Source organism: Podarcis raffonei, chromosome 4 (genome assembly GCF_027172205.1).
Source record: "Podarcis raffonei isolate rPodRaf1 chromosome 4, rPodRaf1.pri, whole genome shotgun sequence".
NCBI lineage: Eukaryota > Metazoa > Chordata > Lepidosauria > Squamata > Lacertidae > Podarcis > Podarcis raffonei.
The window spans coordinates 3,311,880-3,333,297 of record NC_070605.1 but is presented as its reverse complement, the minus strand read 5'-3'; the positions used below and the strand labels follow the sequence as shown (position 1 = coordinate 3,333,297).

Genomic DNA, 21,418 nt, shown 5'->3' with positions numbered 1-21,418 from the left:
GGCCTTCTGGGAATTGATATATAGAAGGAAGGCTTCGCTCACCACCCTAACCCTCTGGCATGAGAGTATCATGAAGATTACTCTAGAGGAGCTTGCAGGGTATATCCCTCTCCCAGCACCTTAGCCCTGGTAGAGGAGCTACTGGGCTGCTACAGGGCACAGACATGGGTGAGACTCCATCATCATGCCATCAAGTATCCCACAAGCAGACTGATTCCAGTGTCTTTGGAGCCAACCAACAAACATGGTGGCAGAAATTGGAGTATTTGCCACACAGGTCACTGTCCTGCCAGGTGGTTCCAAGACCAACTGTTCTCTGGCACAGTCATTTACAGCATTTGGAAATTTTAACTCTGTGTCAAGACTGGAAGACGTGTCACCAGTCTTGGTGAGGGCAGGTGAAGTCACCCTTCCCTACAATAGTTCCTCTTTGGGATGCTTCCTTGCTTCCATCATCATCATCATAATTGTGATCAGGGGGACAATACCACATCCACTGTACGAAATTATTCTTGGTGATGGGAATTCTATGTATAGTTTTGATCACTGCTTCCTCAATATATGTGGATTGGACCTTCAAATGTGACACCTGCTGCTTTTAAAATGTGTTTGTTTTATGCATGTTGAATTTCTGTTAAGGGCTATAGTCTCCTAGAGAAAAGGACATTGTCTTAAAAGATTTTATTTGTTCTTTCTGCACCCCTTCCCTAGTATTTTATAAACAAGCAAGTAGAAAGACATCAAAAGTTTTTTTGGATTGGAGTCTTTAAAGACAAGGGAAAGAAATGGTCGTGGCTGTCAGGAACGGAGGCTGCAGTCCAGTAAGTTTCTGAAGAAACATTTGTTAATGGCGTGCATTCCAAAAAGCTGCAGGTTCTGTTTACGTAACTGATCTGTTCACTCTCCAAATATATTTTGCCATGCACTTTTCTCTACTACCAAAGATCTGCATATGTACTCCTCCACATCATTGTCCAGGTGAGCAACTGCTTCTTCTCACAAGGTTGGAGAGGCAGGAAGGCTGCTCTTCCTGCTTCTCTAACCTAGTGAATGTGCTGATTCAGAAGAGGGTGAGGGCATCCTTTTCAATGGGTTGTGCTGCTTAGCTCAGCTACAAAAGGACTTGCAGGAACCTAAACCGAGCAACACTCTCTTTAGGAAAATATTTCTACAGTTATCTGCTGAACAATCTGAATAACTAGCAATTTCAGAACTAAAATAATAGGAGCAGATGAGGCAAGTTTGTGAGAGAGCGTAGTTCACGTCACTCTCTTGAATAGAATCATAGACACATAGAAATTTAGTGTTGGATGAGACCCCAAGGGTCATCTAGCCCAACCCCCTGCAAAGCAGGAATCACTGACAGATCCCCGATAGTTTTGGGTTGTTTAAGACAGTTCATGGTTCTCTTTAAGTATCTAACAACTCTTTTCAACCCGTGTTGATGGATTGACAAGGTCAGAGTAAGATCTCACTCATCCACAGCTTGGTAGTAGAACAGCGAGCTGGTCTGGCATTTATTACCAAGACTGGATGAACAGAGGGTCGCTTTCTCCTGGAACAAAACCCAATGGCATTCATCTCCATTGATGCAACCAATACTAATCACTTAACCTTTTTGGAAAAGGTATTGAGTAAAGTTCACAAACGGCCATTGGAGTTGGATAATACCAGCTGGGAACTTAAACCCTGTATGCCAGTGGTTCCCACTTAGCTAAGTAGTACAGACCCCTTGTTTTTCAAAAGCCAAGCCATGGGCCCCTCTACCTTTGAACATTTGAATATCTCTGTGGCAGTTTTTGTTACGTGAATGGTGTAATGAAGCCGCTGGGTGGGTGGTCTTTGGACTTCCAATTGGTGAATCACTGCTGTATGTGAACTTTGTTGTTGTTTAGTCGTTTAGTTCTGTCCGAGTCTTCGTGACCCAATGAACCAGAGCATGCCAGGCACTCCTGTCTTCCACTGCCTCCTGCAGTTTGGTCAAACTCATGCTGGTAGCTTCGAGAACACTGTCCAACCATCTCATCCTCTGTCTTCCCCTTCTCCTTGTGCCCTCTATCTTTCCCAACATCAGGGTCTTTTCCAGGGAGTCTTCTCTTCTCATGAGGTGGCCAGCTCTCACTTCCATACATCACTACTGGGAAAACCATAGCTTTAACTATACAGACCTTTGTTGGCAAGGTGATGTCTCTGCTTTTTAAGATGCTGTCTAGGTTTGTCAGTGCTTTTCTCCCAAGAAGCAGGCGTCTATTAATTTCGTGGCTGCTGTCACCATCTGCAGTGATCATGGAGCCCAAGAAAGTAAAATCTCTCACTGCCTTCTACACCTACTACACCATTATTACTAATATCAATTGAATAGATTAATGGAGAGTTAAAAATGGGGGAGTTATAGAATACATTTACACAGAATTTTAGTGTTCTGTAGTGGGACTTGATTCAATATACAATGGACACTGGAGAATGCAAGGCCTTACCAGAAATGACAATAAGCATGGGGCTATAAACCATGGATAATTGATTAAATATATATATATATATATATATATATATATATATATATATATATATGAGAGAGAGAAATCATATCATTCCAACCATCTCTATAATGGCTTTGTGGTTATAGATTATATTTTGTATTTCAGTTGTAGACTTAGCTATTTTTGTTTCTGTATAGTGTCATTGCCATCCTTGTGCATAAGGTGAGTGATAGATGTGAGAGGAGGTGGGTTATGGCAGATGCAAATCTAACAAAGTTTTTATTTGCTCAGAACAATCACTACTGTGCGAACTCTGCTATGAGAGAGTAAGGATCTCTCAACACCCAAAATGGTTCACAGCAGATCTGAGGAGGATGTGGGTGCATATGGAGAGGAGAGAGGGGTGGTTCTGTTGCAGAAATGGAAATCCTGGCAATAGCAGAAGTACTGCATGGGATACTACACAAAATTGTTAAATAAAGTGACTGAATGTTCTTTTGTGTACCACTGAGCCTTCCACAGTGACACCCTCAATTTTTTTGTGTAGTTTCCTATGAGGAATCACTTCATATCAGAAGGAAATAGTCCTGACCCACAGTTGTGGTTTTTTTGTTCTTTTACGTGGTTAGAATTCTAAAATCTGGGGAGAAAAATCCATCACGATTGTGGGTGGATGTGAAGAGAGAAAGAGCTGAACATCTTTTTAATGGTAGAAGACATGGGGAGTGAGTGAGGAAGTAGACATCCAGTCTTGATTGATCAGTCCTGCTTTTCTTTTCAGCTACTGGAATTACTATGAGCCAAATTATGAAGCGAACCATGACTGTGTTGCTGTGTCCTATGAGTGCTACTATGAAAAATGCTGGATGGCATTCGAATGTGATCTGCAAATACACTGTATTTGTAAGAAGGTGCCTAATGATACTTGGCTCTAAGAAGACACCTTAAGATGAACGTTAACTGGATCCCATGATCACTACACAAAACCAAAACCAAGAGATCACCCCACGGTTTTAATGCACAATCCACACCCTGCCACCTAGATTATGGGACTCTCTGGCATCAACCCTCAAACACACATTGAAAAGACCTTAATCTGCAAGCTCAAACATAGATGGCTACGAAAATAAAGAATGGAAGGGTCCAGTCATAGCCTGTTTCTGTTTAATGTCTTTATTTGCAATGTATACCAGTATTTGTTTCAGATCTCCTACATGTCAGGAAAAGAGATTCGTGTAGATCTGTTGTCAAAAGTTGTTCCCAGAGAACAGCTTGATGAATATGTATGGCGGTTGCAGTTGTGCTGAAGGATTGCAGCAGTGGGTACATGGAAAGGGGGAGGATGTTGGTATTCCATTCCCCCGCTGTGCAGACGTGTGGGATTGTTTTAATCACGTCTGTGTTTTACATTCCAGCACTGATTGTTGGAGTCTTGTGAACAGAAGTTCCGTTCTGTATTGCTTTTTTGTTCTCTCCGAGAGGAAGAAGGAGAGGAGCCATGTTTTCCTTTGTCCTGATTGTGTATATAAATAAAGTAGCTTAGTACTCACACCCCAGAGCCTGGCTTCTGCTGATGTTGTTTCTCTGCTAATGTGTGCTCAGTGTCTCTGGACACGAGTCACAGAATCTCGTCAGGGAAGAAGATTGATGGATCCCAGGAGCGGCGGCACGCAGATGAGAAGAACAGGCTGGCACGTATAACGTTTGCCTCGTTGCCCGCCCTGCCTGAAGGCAACTACCCCAACATCCTGCTGGCCTGCCTCTACTGTTGGGATTTTAGTTCCCACCAGCTGCGAGGAAGTAGCTACATTGTTTACATCATGTGATGTGACTGAGCGTGAGACAGGAAGTCCAAGTCAGTTCTCAGAGTTCTCAGAGTAACCGGGGTGGAGTTACTGTGTGTGCCTTCCGCTTCTGGATTGAAGCAAAGTCGAGTCACTGACTCTCATGCTGTACTGCTCAAGGCGAGCAGACATGATTTGTACAGTCAAATAAAGTAGCTGGAAAGACTACGGACTGTTTTCTTTCTTCTGTGATGGATTGCCAGAAGATTGTTAGTGTGTTCCTCTCAGAAGGGAGGGATCGCTTATCACCGGTCTCTCTGGACTAATGGTGGATTTTAGCCAGACAATGAGCTCTGGAGAAAGGCCCTCGGAGTGCCTGGGATGCTGGCAACCCTCCCGGGCGGGCGTTTTTCCAACATATAGTAGCAGAGGATGGTTGGTTGATTGCCAGACCTTTGATGTTTGCCGGACAGCTGAAGGTCGCCTGTTTGCAGATGGATGCCGATGTGGATTGATGGTCAAAAAGCTTGACTAATGGTGCCGATCGGATCTCTGAAGTTCTGCAAAAGAAGCTGCTGTTTTGGAACAAAGCACTGGCCAGTTCCTCATTCCAAGGGAGAGTTTAAAGCAGCCTGTTACAGCTGTTTTCCTGCCGGAGGAGACGGAAGCCAGGACAGCTTGCCGCTAAAAAGGAACTGTGAGTAAATCAGTGTTCTGATTTATGAGGCTCTTAAACCTCAAAGAGAGAAGCAAGTCGGAATTGAGCAATTAAGAGGCTCATAGACTGCTTGAAATTTTTACAGCTTGCTCAGGAGAAGCTGATAGCTGTTTAATTGGAGCCAGGATGGATTCCAAGCCAGGGTCGGTAGCACTGATCTGCCCCACCCCCCGCCCAATGATAATTATTCGAGCTGGTGTCTGAAAATGAAAGCAATGTTACAGCGCCAGAGAATATGGGATGTGGTTGAGAACGTGGTTCCTGCAGCCCCGGGAAAGCTATGAAACGATCGCGGCACCCAAGAAAAGGCTGCAATAATTTTGTGTCTGTCAGATGACCAGTTAATTCATGTGCAGGACTGTGCACACGCAAGGCTAATGTGGCAGGCATTACACCGAGTGCACATGCGTGAAGCAGCCGGGACAGCATTGCTGCACTTTCAACAGCTCACCAATATGAGGTTGAAAGTGGGAGGAGTTCTCCGGGAACACCTCACTAAGATGCAATATTTGCATAACCAGCTGGCGCAGCAGAATTTTCCACTAGATGAGGCTGTGTTTTGCTTCATGATGATAAACAGTCTAGACCAGAGGTTTGGGACTGTTGCCAGTCAGCTGGGCACCCTGCCAGCTGCAGATCTTAACGTCTCAAGGATCTGTGCAGCTCTGATGAACGAGAACGATCGAATGGCTGCATTTGCCGTTTCTGAGGGGGAGAGTGGAGCTACGTCAGCTACCCCCACAGTTGCTCAGGAGGAGCAGGCAGTTGCCTTAAACGCCATTCGTTGCCACAAGTGTGGACGTCTCGGCCATGTGCAGAAGAACTGCACAAACTGTGTTTCCAAAGGAGCCAAGGGGAGCTCAGGAAAGGAAGAGGCCGGTAGCAAGGGTTGTGCTAAGCCTCAGACAAAGCCAGCTAAAGCTTTGTTTTTGCCAAAGTCTTCATCGTCGACCTGGAATTCGTTTGTGGCAGACACGGGTGTGATTGTTAGTATGTTCCTCTCAGAAGGGAGGGATCGCTTATCACCGGTCTCTCTGGACTAATGGTGGATTTTAGCCAGAGAGTGACCTCCAGAGAAAGGCCCTCGGAGTGCCTGGGATGCTGGCAACCCTCCCGGGCGGGCGTTTTTCCAACTTCTACCTCCTCCTGCCGCCCATGGTGAACCCCGTTGTCAGGGATCTGTTTGCAGGGGAGGGGGGAGAGACAGAAATGTACAGAGAGCCCCCCCTCTGCTGAGCAGCTACACTTCGTCAGAGTCAGGGAAGGAAGGGGCAGCTTTCAGGAAACACGGAAGATGAGAGAGAGCGGAGCCAAAAAACTGCGACCAAGGAAAGGAATGAGAAGTGGCAGAAAGACATTTCTAAATTTGTCTGGCAGGGCAAGAAGCCAAGAATAAAATTTAAGATATTAACTGATGCAAAAGAAAGGGGGGGATTTGCCCTGCAGACCTTAAACTTTATTATGAAGCAGCAGCGTTTTGCTGGCTGAAAGATTGGCTACTTCTTGAGAACACAGACATTTTGGATTTAGAAGGTTTTAACAATGTCTTTGGGTGGAATGCATATTTGTGGTATGACAAGGTTAAAGCACATAAAGCATTTAAAAACCATATTGTCAGGAGAGCATTGTTCAATGTTTGGATAAGATACAAAGATTTACTGGAAAATAAAACCCCAAGGTGGTTGTCACCAATGGAAGCGAAAGCTCAGAAAAAGCTCAATATGGAGGCCAAATGGCCGAAATATTGGGAGATTTTGGAACAAGAAGGAGATAGATGGAAACTTCAGAGTTTTGAGAAATTAAAAAATAAAGTGCGAGACTGGTTACATTATTTTCAGATAATGGAGGCTTTTAATTTGGACAAGAAAATTGGCTTCCAGGTGGAAAAATCAAAATTAGAAACAGAACTGTTAGAACCCAAAACTAAGATTATGTCAAAGATGTATAACTTGCTGTTGAAATGGAATACTCAGGATGAAACGGTGAAATCTGCTATGATTAAATGGGCACAAGACGTTGGACATAACATTATGTTTGCTGACTGGGAACAGTTGTGGACCACAGGTATGAAATTTACGGCATGTAATGCCTTAAGAGAAAATATTATGAAAATGATATACAGGTGGTACATGACCCCAGTCAAGCTTGCAAAAATATATCATTTGCCCGATAACAAATGTTGGAAATGTAAAGAAAATGAAGGTACATTTTTTCACCTCTGGTGGACGTGCCCTAGGATTAAGGCTTTCTGGGAAATGATTTATAATGAATTGAAAAAGGTATTTAAATATACCTTTGTGAAGAAACCAGAGGCCTTTCTCTTGGGCATGGTTGGCCAATTGGTGTCAAAAAAGGATAGAACTTTATGTATGCCACAACAGCAGCAAGAATACTCATCGCAAAGTATTGGAAGACGCAAGATCTACCCACTCTGGAAGAATGGCAGACGAAGTTGATTGACTTTATGGGATTGGCAGAAATGACTGGCAGAATCCGTGACCAGGGAGAAGAGTCAGCAGAAGAAGAATGGAAGAAACTCAAGGACTATTTACAAAAAGATTGCAATATTAATGAATGTTGAATGATGCAGGATTGAAATTAAGTGGTTTCTAGCTGTAATGGTACACAAGAATATGAAAAAATGGTCCCTTTTTTCTTTGTATATAACTAAGAGTTTAAGCTATAATAATATAAGAAGATGGATAGAAAATAAGGGGTTTAATTGTAATGTTGGGAGACAAGGATTTGCTGGATAAACAATTTGAACTGGAATACAAGAAGGGGAGGTATGAGGAGGTCAGTGAAAGATGTTATTGAAAAATAAGTTATGAACTTTGTGTGTTTTTATTATTTTTTCTTTTTAATTTTTTTTTGCTGTTTGTATAAAATGGAAAATGCTAATAAATATCTTATAAAAAAAAGGAAAGGAATGAGCAGTTTCCGTCGCTCAGTTTTCCACGTAAGGGGGAAAAACGGAGAGGGGGCTTCCGGGTCTTTTTTGCTGGAGGGGGAATAGGAGGGGGGCACTTCCAGATTCTGCTTTTGAAACTTCTGCACTGTACATACGTTTGCACTCAATAAATCCTGGAAAAGACAGGCTGGAATCCTGGGCTCTTCTCTTCACAAGGATCCACACTCCCTTTCTGACACCCGTAGTCTGTGGGGTGAAGACCCAGCAGATCCGCCAGAGGGTGCTTGGCCTTTTTGGCCAAGGGTGAAAGGGGCCTGCAAAATGGTGGATTGGTGCCACACTGATACGGTTTCTCCCCTGTATGAATTCTTTGATGGAAAGTGAGATTGGCGCTCTGACTGAAGCTTTTTCCACATTCCACACACTGACAGGGTTTCTCCCCTTTATGAATTCTTTGATGGATAGTGAGTTTGGAGCTGGCACTGAAGCTCTTTCCACATTCCACACACTGATAGGGTTTCTCCCCTTTATGAATTTTTGATGGATAGTGAGTTTGGAGCTGGCACTGAAGCTCTTTCCACATTCCACACACTGATAGGGTTTCTCCCCTATGTGAATTCTTTGATGGGAAGAAAGATGAGAGCTCTTCCTGAAGCTCTTTCCACATTCCATGCACTGATAGGGCTTCTCCCCTGTATGAATTCTCTGGTGCTTAGTGAAATCAGAGCTCTGACTGAAGCTCTTTCCACATTCCACGCACTGATAGGGTTTCTCCCCTATATGAATTCTTTGATGGGAAGAAAGATGTGAGCTCTTCCTGAAGCTCTTTCCACATTCCATGCACTGATAGGGTTTCTCCCCTATGTGAATTCTTTGATGAGAAGAAAGATGTGAGCTCTGACTGAAGCTCTTTCCACATTCCATACACTGATAGGGCTTCTCCCCTGTATGAATTCTCTGGTGCTTAGTGAAATCAGAGCTCTGACTGAAGCTCTTTCCACATTCCATACACTGATAGGGTTTCTCCCCTGTATGAATTCTCTGATGGGAAGTGAGATGGGAGTTACTATTGAACCTCTTTCCACATTCCCCACACTGATAGGGTTTCTCCCCTGTATGAATTCTTTGATGGGAAGTGAGAGAGGAGCTCTGACTGAAGCTCTTTCCACATTCCATGCACTGATAGGGTTTCTTCCTAATGAGATTTCCTTGATGGGAAGTGGAATTTGAACTTTTCCCACTTTCAAGATATTTATACAGCTTCTCCATTGTGGGGATTTTGTCATGGTCACCCATGTTCTTGATTTCCAGTCCATCACTATCTGCAATGAAGAGAAATGGATTAGCGCCTCAGGGAGAAATTAAGGAAGAATACTTGTTAACTCTGGTAATAGAGGAATAACACAAGTGGGTTAGATGGATGGTTTTCTGAAGGGTTGGGTGCATTAATTAACGGGGATCAACCGACATCCTTAGGGGAACCTGTGATTCGATAAGCCTGGCTCTTCTCTCGAATGGTTTTTCTTTGGCTCCATCATGGCATCCCCCCGTTTCCAATGTCAGTCTTCTCTTTGGACAACCAAAGACTGACCGGAGGAAAAACAAAAAGTGAAAACCTGACAGAAGCTACTTCAACTTCCCTAACAACTCTGAAGCTGAGTTAAAATGGCCTGGGGAGTTCAGACCAGGCTGATCCTTGTTTAGAAGCTGCAATATTGTAATCCCAGGTGTCTTAAGGGGACGCTGTTGAGTTCTGTGGAAATATATGAGGTTCATCAAAGAGAGCTGTTTTGTATTTAAAAACAGATATTATGATTCAAAAGGGATCCTTACCAAGAGTGGCCACGATCCCATGATTCTCCTCCATGACATCTTTATGCAGAGCTCTCTGGTCAGGATCCAGCAACTCCCACTCCTCATCTGTGAAACGAACAGCAACATCTTCAAAGCACACTGGACCCTAAAAGAAAAAGGGAAATGTCCTCCTATGAGACAACAATATTGTTCACCACTACGTCTTGATCTACAACATTGTTCTGCTCCTCGAACTCTGTCCCCACAAGGCAGCTTCCCCTGACCTGATCTAGATCCACAGCTGCTGCTTCCATTCTGTCCCCATTCAGAGATGGTTGAAGAGGTCTAGCCAGTATCACTGTGTCACCTGCAAGAGGAAAAAGGTAAGGGGGAGGCCTTACTATCTCCCCCAACAAAAGATGAAAAGAACCCACAGATGAGTTGGAAAACGAACAGAATGAGACTAAACGGAGAAAAACCACCTTCCTCCTTACCCAGTGGCCTCTCTCTGGTGTCCAACGGAGGCCTCTCTCCCTCACAGGAATCCAGGTCCATTTCCACACAGAGATCCTTTCCCTGAAAAAGAAAAAGGATTCAAAAGAGAGAATGGGGAGAAGGATTAAAAAATGAATGTCAGGGCCAAGAGTTTCAAGGGTGACAGATCTCATTCCATGGATGCCTTCCCAGGAAAAAAATATGAGCCATCAGTAGAGCATTATGGGATGTTCTCCATCCTGTTTGGAGCCCCTTGGGAGTATCCAGAGGAAAGTGTCTCTCACCTGCTTTCTCTCTGCCTGCTTTCTCTCCTCTGCCTGACTCAGGAGGAAACCTTCGGCCAGGGCCACCGCCTGGGAACTGGTCTCTGCTCCACAGTCCCTCACCCAGCTCTCCATCTCCGGTGGAAGGACAGCCAGGAACTGCTCCAAGATCACCAGGTCCAGCATCTCAGCTTTCGTGTGCCTTTCTGGCTTCAGCCACTGACGGCAAAGGTGGTAGAGTCGGCTGCAAACCTCTCGGGGTCCTTTGGCCTCCTGGCAGCAGAACTGCCTCAACTGCTGGCTCTGCCCCTCTGAGCAGAGGGTGTCCTCCTCAACCAGGATCTTCTGCACAGAGTTTTCCCAGAATCCCCCACTGCTCCCAGTTTGGATGGCATGGCCTCTTCCTGATTCAGGGCCAGCTGAGTCTCGCTCACCCATCTGTGCTCTCAGGAAGCCTCTGAGAGATTGGAAGGAACCCTTTGGTCTTCTGCCAAGTTCTGTCTGTCTTAAGGAGAGGCACTAGCAAATCAAACAAAGCAAATACGTTGTTCAGTTACAAAAGTTGTCTAATATCAGGAGAAGAAAAAGGTTCCCTGAGCAAGCATGGATGAGTCTTGGAGGGAACCAGGGCTGGACTGCACCACAGCCCAAACCATGAGCTATCTTATTTATTTATTTTGATTTCTATAACGCTTTATATTTTAAAGAAATTCTCAAAGAGGTTTACAGCATATTAAATCTATGGGGATGATTAGGGAGGCAGGAGAGGATATATTATTTAATGATATCTTCCCTCACTTGCGCTAGCAAGTTCCATATTCTAGCAGAGTTCCATACATCCCCCTTTTTTAGATTACGCAGCGATCAGCTTGTTGCTGACTCATCTGAGTCTTACTATTAAAAATTCCTTCCTGGTAAAATCCCTTCCAATCCCTCTTAAATTAATAAGCACAATAATCTGATTCACATTAATATAAAAGTAGTTTACTCACAGATTCATTCACATTCACAGACATATCCCTGAAGGCAGGCTTAGGTTACATAACAACTAGAACTATTCCATGAAGAAGTTAGTCACAAATGACTGCCACTAAGGAGTCACTTCCCCAAACACACAGCAACATACAAAATGGAGAAGACACACTGATCAGAACATGGAGGCCGTGTGCTCCTCCATGCTAGTACAACAGACTGCACCCTCTTCAAGTCACATGTAGTGGAAGTCTGTCCCTGCTCTGGAAGAAACAGGAACATAGCAGTCAAGCATCCCTTATTTGGCGGGGCAGTCCCTTATTCCAGCACCATGTCCCGCTATTGTCCCTTATTGATGATGTCTCTTAAATAAGCTACTGAAGGTAATGGGGCCCTTTCTATGTCCAGCTTGCTTTGTCAACAACAAATTGTTGCTGGGTTTTTTGTGTTGAAGATATGCTATATGGTAATTTATGGACCTAATAGGTATCTAAAGCCATTTGCACGAACCAAAATATGTATTTTATAAAAGTAATTGTTGATCCCTTATTTTGGCTGCTGGTCCCTTATTTTCAAACCTGTAAGTTGACAGCTATGAACAGGAAATCTTCTCCTGAGTGGTAGAAAACATCCCCTAACCAGTCCACTGTTGGAATGTTGTACTTGACTGCAGTTTCACATCCCACAAAATCAATAAAATAGAAATAAAACCATTGGAAGAAACTCAATTATATAGTCCATAGTCAAAGCAACATAGCAGAAAACAAATATTCTCTTAAAGATATCAAAATAAAACATTACAAAGGAGGTCAACTACAGAATACATATTTAACACAACAAAAAAAATTTTTTTTCCTTCCAGTAGCACCTTAAAGACCTACTAAGTTAGTTCTTGGTATGAGCTTTCGTATGCATGCACACGAAAGCTTATACCAAGAACTAACTTAGTTGGTCTTTAAGGTGCTACTGGAAGGGAATTTTTTTTTTTTGTTTTGACTATGGCAGACCAACACGGCTACCTATCTGCATATTTAACACAGTAGGGCTGGGTGAGTCTGGGCCTCACCCCTAGGCCAGGTGGAAAGGGCCTTTCTAAAAAGGAGAAGAAAGAGGAGGAGGAGGAAGAGGAGGAGGAGGAAGAGGAGGAAGAAGAAAGAGGAGGAGGAGGAAGAAGCAGCCTCTAGCTCTCCTAGAAGAAAGATTGCAATGCAAAATGTGGAGGCAACTGAAGGGATTTCTGGGAGATGAATCAGCCTGGTTGCTCCTGCCTTCCAGTCAATGCATGAAGTCAGAACTGACTGACAAGGGAGTCATTTGTATCTTTTGAATAATGGATGCTTGGCTCTAGTGGGGGTCCTCACCTGGGGGTCCTCAGGAGTTGCTCCCCCCACCCCCACTCCCCTGCTTCTGTCTCCTTTTCTTGCACTTGGACTCTCTGCCGCTCTCCAGACAGACTCCTGGGGTGGGGTCCCTTTTTCTTTGCTCTCAGGGCCAGGTATGTATCTGGCCAACCCCTGAGGGCCAAGTGGATGAGGCCAAAGACACCTCCCTTGAAATTATGCGGGTAATTTTGTATTATTATTCTATTTGATAGCTTAACTAGAAGAAGAAGAAGAGGAGGAGGAGTTTGGATTTGATATCCCGCTTTATCACTACCCGAAGGAGTCTCAAAGCGGCTAACATTCTCCTTTCCCTTCCTCCCCCACAACAAACACTGTGAGGTGAAGTGGGGCTGAGAGACTTCAGAGAAGCGTGACTGGCCCAAGGTCACCCAGCAGCTGCAGGTGGAGGAGCGGAGAATCGAACCCCCGGTTCACCAGATTACGAGTCTACCGCTCTTAACCACTACACCACACTGGCTCTGGACAGCCATTGATGCCCAGGTCCCTGGAGGCTCAGTGAGGAGCAGCGCCCATTTCCGGCTGCTTTGCCCCCAACAATCCCTTTGGGACAGAGAGGATGGGGTCCTGGGATGCCCTGCTCTGGGTGCGAGGGGATTGCTGCAGTGGCCTCCGTGGGGAACTGCCCTGGGAGACACTGGGAAACTGGTCCCCAATGCAGCAGCAAGACTATGGGCTGGGATCCCTCTCTTTATTCCTGGCCTTTCTCTCCCACCTTTTTTTTGGGGGGGGGCTAGTCCACCTCCTCGTCCAGCTTTGGAAAACCATTTGCAGATGTTTCCTCTGTTGTGCAATGACGCTGAGTGACGTCACACAGAGTTAAAGTCCCAGGGGCTCCTTTGTTTACAGAAAGGAGATTTTTTCTGAAAGGGGGGGCGGAGGGCCAAAGGAGTTTGGGATCCTCTGATCTCCAGGAAGGAGAGCGTTGCAGACCTGGCCCCTCCCTGATCAGGCCCCTCTCCTCCCTGACTTGGGGTCCCCCCCTGCAGGAGCAGATCAGCCCTCCCAGCCACCCTCCCCTGCTGCAGCCCTGGGACCCCCACCAGATCCCAGAGAGAGGAGACTCACCAGATCCCAGGAGGGGGCAGGGAGGCAGCCCTTGCAGCAGAGACACAAAGCAACACCCCCCCTTCCTTGCAGGAAAGGACTGGGGAGGGAGGGGGCTTGGCTCTGGAGGACCTGGCCCCCCCTTGCTTCCTGGCCTCTCTAGGAAGGCAGCTCGGTTCCCTTTAACCCTTGCCAAGCCCAGCGTGCCCATCTCTCCCCTCCGCCTTTTCTTTCCCACTTCCAGAGATGCTTTTTGGGGGACGCCCCCCCCCACTTTCCTTTCCTTCTAGCGCAGTGATGGCGAACCTTTTAGGAACCGAGTCCCCAAACTGCAACCCCAAACCCACTGATTTTATTGCAAAGTGCCAACATGGGAATTTATTTCCATTGATACATGATTTTATGGTATAACTCAGTGCTTTTTTTTAAAAAAAATGTTTAAGGTACTCTCATTTTGACTCAAGAAAATCACCACCGGGGGAAAAATAAATACAGTTCAAATCTGGGAAAATAAATACAGTGAATTTCTTCTCCCGTTAAATTCACAAAATGTTTATGGGTATGCGTCCCCCTGCGTCCCCACAGAAAAGAAGCACTGGTATTACTCCAAAACAAAGTGGTGTCATGAGCCATCAAACCTCGGAAATACATTTTGTCCAGAAGGTTCCACAATTTTGGCCTCTACTGTGCACTGGAGGGCCGTACTAAGAGACCCTCTCCCAGTTTTTGATATGAGACAATAATGATTGTCTGCGTTTGCACGTAAAAATTAATATGAATAAATAAACCCAGCCTGTTGTGTGGGGTATAAACTATCATCATCATCATCATCATCATCATCATCATCATATTTTGCCGTTTCTTCGGCTGCCCTTTGCTCACAGCCTCCAAGGAATGAGTTTCTCTGTTGGCTTCCATGGGAAAGCCCAGCGAACATGTCAACCCAGCAGCCCCTTCTTAGGTTGCCATCTTTATGCTTACTGACCTGGGAGTCAAGCCCTGCTGAGCTCAAGGCAGCTTACTCCCGAGTAGGAAACACAGACTGGCCGGCTAAGGCCTTGCTGGGGTGACAGTGCATGTGCCCACAGAAATGGCTCTGAGTGCCCTCTTTAGTTTGCCATATTTCAAAAAGTAAAAACCAGGACACCCTGAAAGTTTTTGCCTTTGAAATCCTGGTAATATCCAGCGGGAGAATCCTATGATGGATGTTTATGAATTTCTGCACGGCATGTAGAGAGTGGATTGAGAGAACTTTTTCTCCTCTCCCAACATTAGAGCCCATGGTGAAGCTGAATGTTGGAAGATTCAGGAGGCATAAAAGGAAGTCCTTCTTGGTTAAATGGTGGAACTCACTCCCTCATGAGGCAGCAATGGCCACCAACCGATGTGACTTTCTTTTTAAATCATTTTTATTGATTTCCCAATAAAAACAGCCAATCAACATATCCAATCATAATCCAATTAAAAACAAGAAACTAAAATTTTAAAATAGACCAAATTATAATCCAAGTTATAATCATTAATTTTTCTGGGCTCCCCATAGTGTGGACCTCTGAAGCATATCTCCAAATCTTCAGTCCTGCCTCTCCTCGTTGTTTTCATATTTTCCACATCCCAATGTGACTTTCAAGGAGTGTTAGACAAATTCCCAGAGGAGGAGGAGAGGCCTCTGCTCTGGCTCCACAGGGAGAGGCAGCCAAGCTTCTGAAAAGCAGTTACTGGAAACCACAGGAATGGGAGAAGAGGGCTCTTCTCTCCCTCTGCCGGCCGTGTGATTTTCTCCAGGTCTCAGAAGCTCTGCCATGATGGGTCTCGGAGGCCCTCAACAGCACGGCCCACCTACTGGGCCAGTTCTCCTTCATCCTGGTGGGCATCCCTGGTCTGGAAGCCTTCCACACCTGGATTGGGACCCCCCTCTTCCTCATGTACGTCCTGACTGTGCTGGGGAATGTCACCATCCTCTTCGTCATCAAGACGGAGCCCAGTCTCCACCAGCCCATGGACCTCTTCCTCTCCAGGCTGGCCGCCAACGACCTGGTCATCAGCATCTCCACCTTGCCCAAGATGCTGGCCATCATGTGGTCGGGCACCAGGGAGATTGGCTTCTACACCTGCCTGGTGCAGACGTGCTTTATCCACACCTTCAAGGCTGGATGCCCACAAAGCCCTCCATGTGGGTTATCCGTTGCGCTTGGTCTAGAAGCTTCAGCCGGTGCAGAATGCTGCAGCAAGGTTCCTCTCGGGAGCTTGGCCTTCTCAGCATATGACCCTTTCACTCAGGGGGCTTCCCTTGTTGCCCTTCGGCTACCAGTAGCAGTTCAAGGTGTTTCCATTAGCACAGAAAGCCCTTCACCGCTTGGGACCAGTTTACCCGTGAGATCCTCTCCTTACCCCACAGGCAGACACTTGACCGCTTCAGCTTCAGGTGCCACATAATACCTGCTCCACATTTGCAAAACCTCAATTGTTTAGTATGGCAGCACAGACCCTTTGGAACTCCCTGCCTCTTGAGATCAAGCAGGCGTCTCACTCCCACCTTTGTTCGGCACCTCCTAAAAACATGCCTGTGCAGGTGCTTAAAAAGTTGAGCTGAATATCAGCATGTTAACTTTTTACATGTTTTAAAGTACTGCTGTACATTTTTCATGATTTCAATGTATCTTTTTGTAAACTGCCTTGAGGGTTTTCATAGAATCATAGAATCATAGAGTTGGAAGAGACCACAAGGGCCATCGAGTCCAACCCCCTGCCAAGCAGGAAACACCATCAGAGCACTCCTGACATATGGTCGTCAAGCCTCTGCTTAAAGACCTCCAAAGAAGGAGACTCCACCAAACTCCTTGGCAGCAAATTCCACTGTCGAACAGCTCTTACTGTCAGGAAGTTCTTCCTAATGTTTAGGTGGAATCTTCTTTCTTGTAGTTTGGATCCATTGCTCCATGTCCGCTTCTCTGGAGCAGCAGAAAACAACCTTTCTCCCTCCTCTATGTGACATCCCTTTATATATTTGAACATGGCTATCATATCACCCCTTAACCTCCTCTTCTCCAAGCTAAACATGCCCAGCTCCCTCAGCCGCTCCTCATAAGGCATCGTTTCCAGGCCTTTGACCATTCTGGTTGCCCTCCTCTGGACACGTTCCAGTTTGTCAGTGTCCTTCTTGAACTGTGGTGCCCAGAACTGGACACAGTACTCCAGGTGAGGTCTGACCAGAGCAGAATACAGTGGCACTATTACTTCCCTTGATCTAGATGCTATACTCCTATTGATGCAGCCCAGAATTGCATTGGCTTTTTTAGCTGCCGCGTCACACTGTTGGCTCATGTCAAGTTTGTGGTCAACCAAGACTCCTAGATCCTTTTCACATGTACTGCTCTCAAGCCAGGTGTCACCCATCTTGTATTTGTGCCTCTCATTTTTTTTTGCCCAAGTGCAATACTTTACATTTCTCCCTGTTAAAATTCATCTTGTTTGTTTTGGCCCAGTTCTCTAATCTGTCAAGGTCGTTTTGAAGTGTGATCCTGTCCTCTGGGGTGTTAGCCACCCCTCCCAGTTTGGTGTCATCTGCAAATTTGATCAGGATGCCCTTGAGTCCATCATCCAAGTCGTTGATAAAGATGTTGAATAAAACCGGGCCCAAGACAGAACCCTGTGGCACCCCACTAGTCACTCTTCTCCAGGATGAGGGGGAACCATTGATGAGCACCCTTTGGGTTCGGTCATTCAGCCAGTTACAAATCCACTGAGTGGTAGCATAGTCAAGACCGCATTTTACCAGCTTCTTTACAAGAATATCATGGGGCACCTTGTCAAATGCCTTGCTGAAATCAAGGTAGGCTACATCCACTGCGTTCCCTTCATCTACCAGGCTTGTAATTCTGTCAAAAAACGAGATCAGGTTAGTCTGACATGACTTATTTTTCAGAAATCCATGCTGACTATTGGTGATCACAGCATTCCTTTCTAGGTGCTCACAGACTGTTTGCTTAATGATCTGCTCCAGAATCTTCCCTGTTATTGATGTCAGACTGACTGGGCGGTAATTATTTGGGTCCTTTCTTTTCCCCTTTTTGAAAATAGGGACAACATTTGCCCTCCTCCAGTCTGCCGGGACTTCCCCTGTTCTCCAGGAATTCTCAAAGATGACTGCCAGTGGTTCTGAAATCACATCTGCCAGTTCTTTTAATACTCTTGGATGCAGTTCATCTGGCCCTGGAGACTTGAATACATCTAGATTAGCCAAGTATTCTTGTACTATCTCCTTAGTTATTCTGGGCTGTGTTTCCTCTGCTGAATCATTTGCTCCAAATTCTTCAGGTCGGGCATTGTTTTCTTTATCGGAGAAGACTGAGGCAAAGAAGGCATTGAGGAGTTCAGCCCTTTCTGTGTCCCCTGTTTGCATTTCACCATCTTCTCCTCTGAGTGACCCCACTGTTTCTTTGTTCTTCCTTTTGCTACGAACATACCCATAAAAGCCTTTTTTGTTGCTTTTAACCTCTCTAGCAAGCCTGAGTTCATTCTGTGCTTTAGCTTTTCTGACTTTGTGTCTACACGTGCTGGCTATTTGTTTGAATTCCTCTTTGGTGGTTTCCCCCCTTTTCCATTTTTTGTACACATCCTTTTTTAATCTTAACTCAGTTAAAAGCTCTTTAGATAGCCACCCTGGGTTCTTTAGGCACCTTCCATGTTTCCGTCTCATTGGTATTGCCTGAAGTTGTGCTTTTACTATCTCCCTCTTAACAAACTCCCAGCCATCATGAACTCCCTTTCCTTTTAGTATTACTGTCCATGGGATCTCACCCAGCACTTCCCTAAGTTTTATGAAGTCGGCTTTCTTAAAGTCAAGAAATTGAGTCCTAGTATGCTTGGCTGCTCCTTTCCATTGTATAGTAAACTTCAGAAGAGCATGATCACTCGCGCCTAATGATCCTTCCACTTCTACCCCACTAACCAGGTCATCAACATTGGTTAGGACCAGATCTAAAATGGCTGTTCCTCTTGTTGCTTCTCCCACTTTCTGGACAATGAAGTTGTCTGCAAGGCCAGTGAGGAATCTGTTTGACCTTATGCTCTTGGCTGAGTTTGACATCCAACAAATATCTGGGTAATTGAAGTCCCCCATTACTACTGTCTCCCTTCCTTTTGCATGCTTGGCCATCTGTTCCAGGAAGGCATCATCTATGTCCTCCGTTTGGCTTGGGGATCTATAGTAAACTCCCACAATGAGGTCACTATTATTCTTCTCTCCCTTAATTTTGACCCAAATGCTCTCACTTTGGCTTTGAGGTTCTAAATCTTGGATCTCTTCACAGGTATACACATCCCTGACATATAACGCCACTCCTCCTCCTTTCTTGTCTGGTCTGTTTCTCTGAAATAGATTGTATCCCTCCATTATTACATTCCAATCGTGGGACTTATCCCACCAGGTTTCAGTGATTCCTATTATGTCATATTTAGTTTGCTGTACCTAGAGCTCAAGCTCATCTTGTTTATTTCCCATGCTTTGCGCATTAGTGTACAGACATTGAAGTCCATTAATCATTCCCCCGTGTCTCTTATTTAAGGATTTGTTTACAATCAAGCGGTATATACATTTTATGTAATAAATAAATAAATGATTACTTTTTCAAAACATCCCCCAAAATACTTATTTCCCCATGAGTCCGTTAGGCTGGTTTAGATGCATTCTTTTGCAATGTTAGCTTAATCGTAGTTACTGAAAACCAGACTTTCTCAATTTATTCAGATATACATAGGAGATTGGCTGCTCTCTCCTCAATATTTAGCTATCACAAACTCAGCAACGGTAACAAAGTTGAATGCTGCAAAGTGGACCGTGAAGCCTCCTGCCTGATGTCAAGTGGCAGGGAGTTCCAAAGTACACTTGCTGCCACACCAAAAGATCAATGTTTTAAGTTGGAGGTTCCTACAGGGCAGGGCAGTTAATTAAAATCCAATTAACAGGATAACCTGTACTGAAGGGAAGATCGGGGGGCCAGTGGAAAAATACAGGCTCAGCTGCCTTTCCAAGCCAGGGCCTCACCTGGGATCATAGCTGTCAACCTTCCCTTTTTTTGCGGGAAATTCCCTTATTCTAGTGCCGTTTCCCGCTGCTTCCTGCTGCTATCCCGGATTGTTAGATATCCCGTAGACTGTCCCCGGGACAGGTGAGGCTGCTGATCCCTTATTTTCGAGGCTGCTGATCCCTTATTTTCAAATCTGAAAGTTGACAGCTATGCCTGGGATAGAGGTGTTAACATGACAAAAGAACTTGATGGCCCATCTGAGAACCTGGTCCTGGGTCCTGGTCCATGGACAGAGCTTGCCATGATGATGGGTGTACACAAATTAATAATAATAATAATAATACCATCACCATTGGCCATGGTGTTCTCTGTCTAAGTTTGGGGTGGGTGACGCCGCTTTGTGGTGCTCCTGGTCCTTTGTGGAAGAGCATCTCCACAGGGTGATGTTTTGGAAAGTGCTCTTTGACCCATGGAGCCTTCAATGTGGGGTTCCTTGGGGTTTGATTTTATCCCGTAAGAAACATGAAACCACTAGGTGGGGTTATCCAGAGATCTGGGGCACGTTGTCAGCAACTTGCTGGTGACACTCAGTTCTCCTTCTCCTTGACACCTGCAGGTGAGGCAGTCAATGCTCTGGAGCAGTGTTTTGCCTCGATAATGGACTGGATAAGAGTCAACAAACTGAAGTGACGACCTTTGTAGGTTTACAAGAAGTTTTGTGAGGAGTATTATTGGAATCATTGCAAAAATGGATAAGGGGGAGGATGATTAGTTAAGAAATTTAAAGGTAATATAAAGTTAAGAAATGCATAAGAAGTGATTAAAACGGTGGCTCATCAGAGGTGCTGATGTAAATCCAAAAAGGTTGCATAAGTGACAAAGTTTTGTGGTACGTATTATAATTTATATGTTAAAATCAATAAAAAATATTTTTTTAAAAAGAGCCAACAAACTGAAGGTCAATCCAGATAAGACTGTTAGTGGGTGCTTTCCCACACCAGATGGGTGGGAGATCTCCTGCTCTTGACGGGGTTCACCTGAAGGAACAGGTTTGTAGCCTGGAGGGACTCCTGGATCCTTTGCTGCTGCTTGAGGCTCAGGTGGTCACAGGGGGTTGCAATGCCTTCCATCAGCTTTTGTCGGTGGCCCAGCTGCACCCTTATCTGGACAGGGATAGCCTGGCTTCTTTCATCTATACTCTGGTAACCTGTAGGTTAGATTACCACAATGCCTTATACGTAGGGCTGCCTCTGAAGACTGTTCAAAAACTTCAGCTGGTGCAGAATTCGGTGGCCAGGTTGCTCACTTGAGTAAAATGGTTTGAACATGTTACACTGATCTTTGCCCGACTTCACAGGCCGCACAGTTTCTGGGCCAAATTCAGAGTGCTGGGTTTGACCTATAAAGCCTTAAATGGCTCAAGACTGCCATACCTCAAGGCCCACCTCTCTCCATATGAACCAACCCAGACCCTGTGATCAGCCTTTGAAGCCCCACTGGGCTCCCCAAAACCTGTCAGGAATGT

The 21,418-nt window shown here is 45.2% G+C and overlaps 1 long non-coding RNA gene and 1 pseudogene across 1 annotated transcript; one reads left to right on the top strand and one right to left on the bottom strand.

The window, feature by feature from the left end:
• Positions 1-43: 43 nt before the first annotated feature.
• Positions 44-3,632, top strand: LOC128412192 (uncharacterized). The gene is made up of 2 exons (XR_008330026.1): positions 44-821; positions 3,262-3,632. It is a non-coding gene; the product is annotated as an uncharacterized LOC128412192 (long non-coding RNA).
• Positions 3,633-8,056: 4,424 nt separating this feature from the next.
• On the bottom strand, positions 8,057-11,690 carry LOC128412306 (zinc finger protein 436-like; annotated as a pseudogene).
• Positions 11,691-21,418: the final 9,728 nt, after the last annotated feature.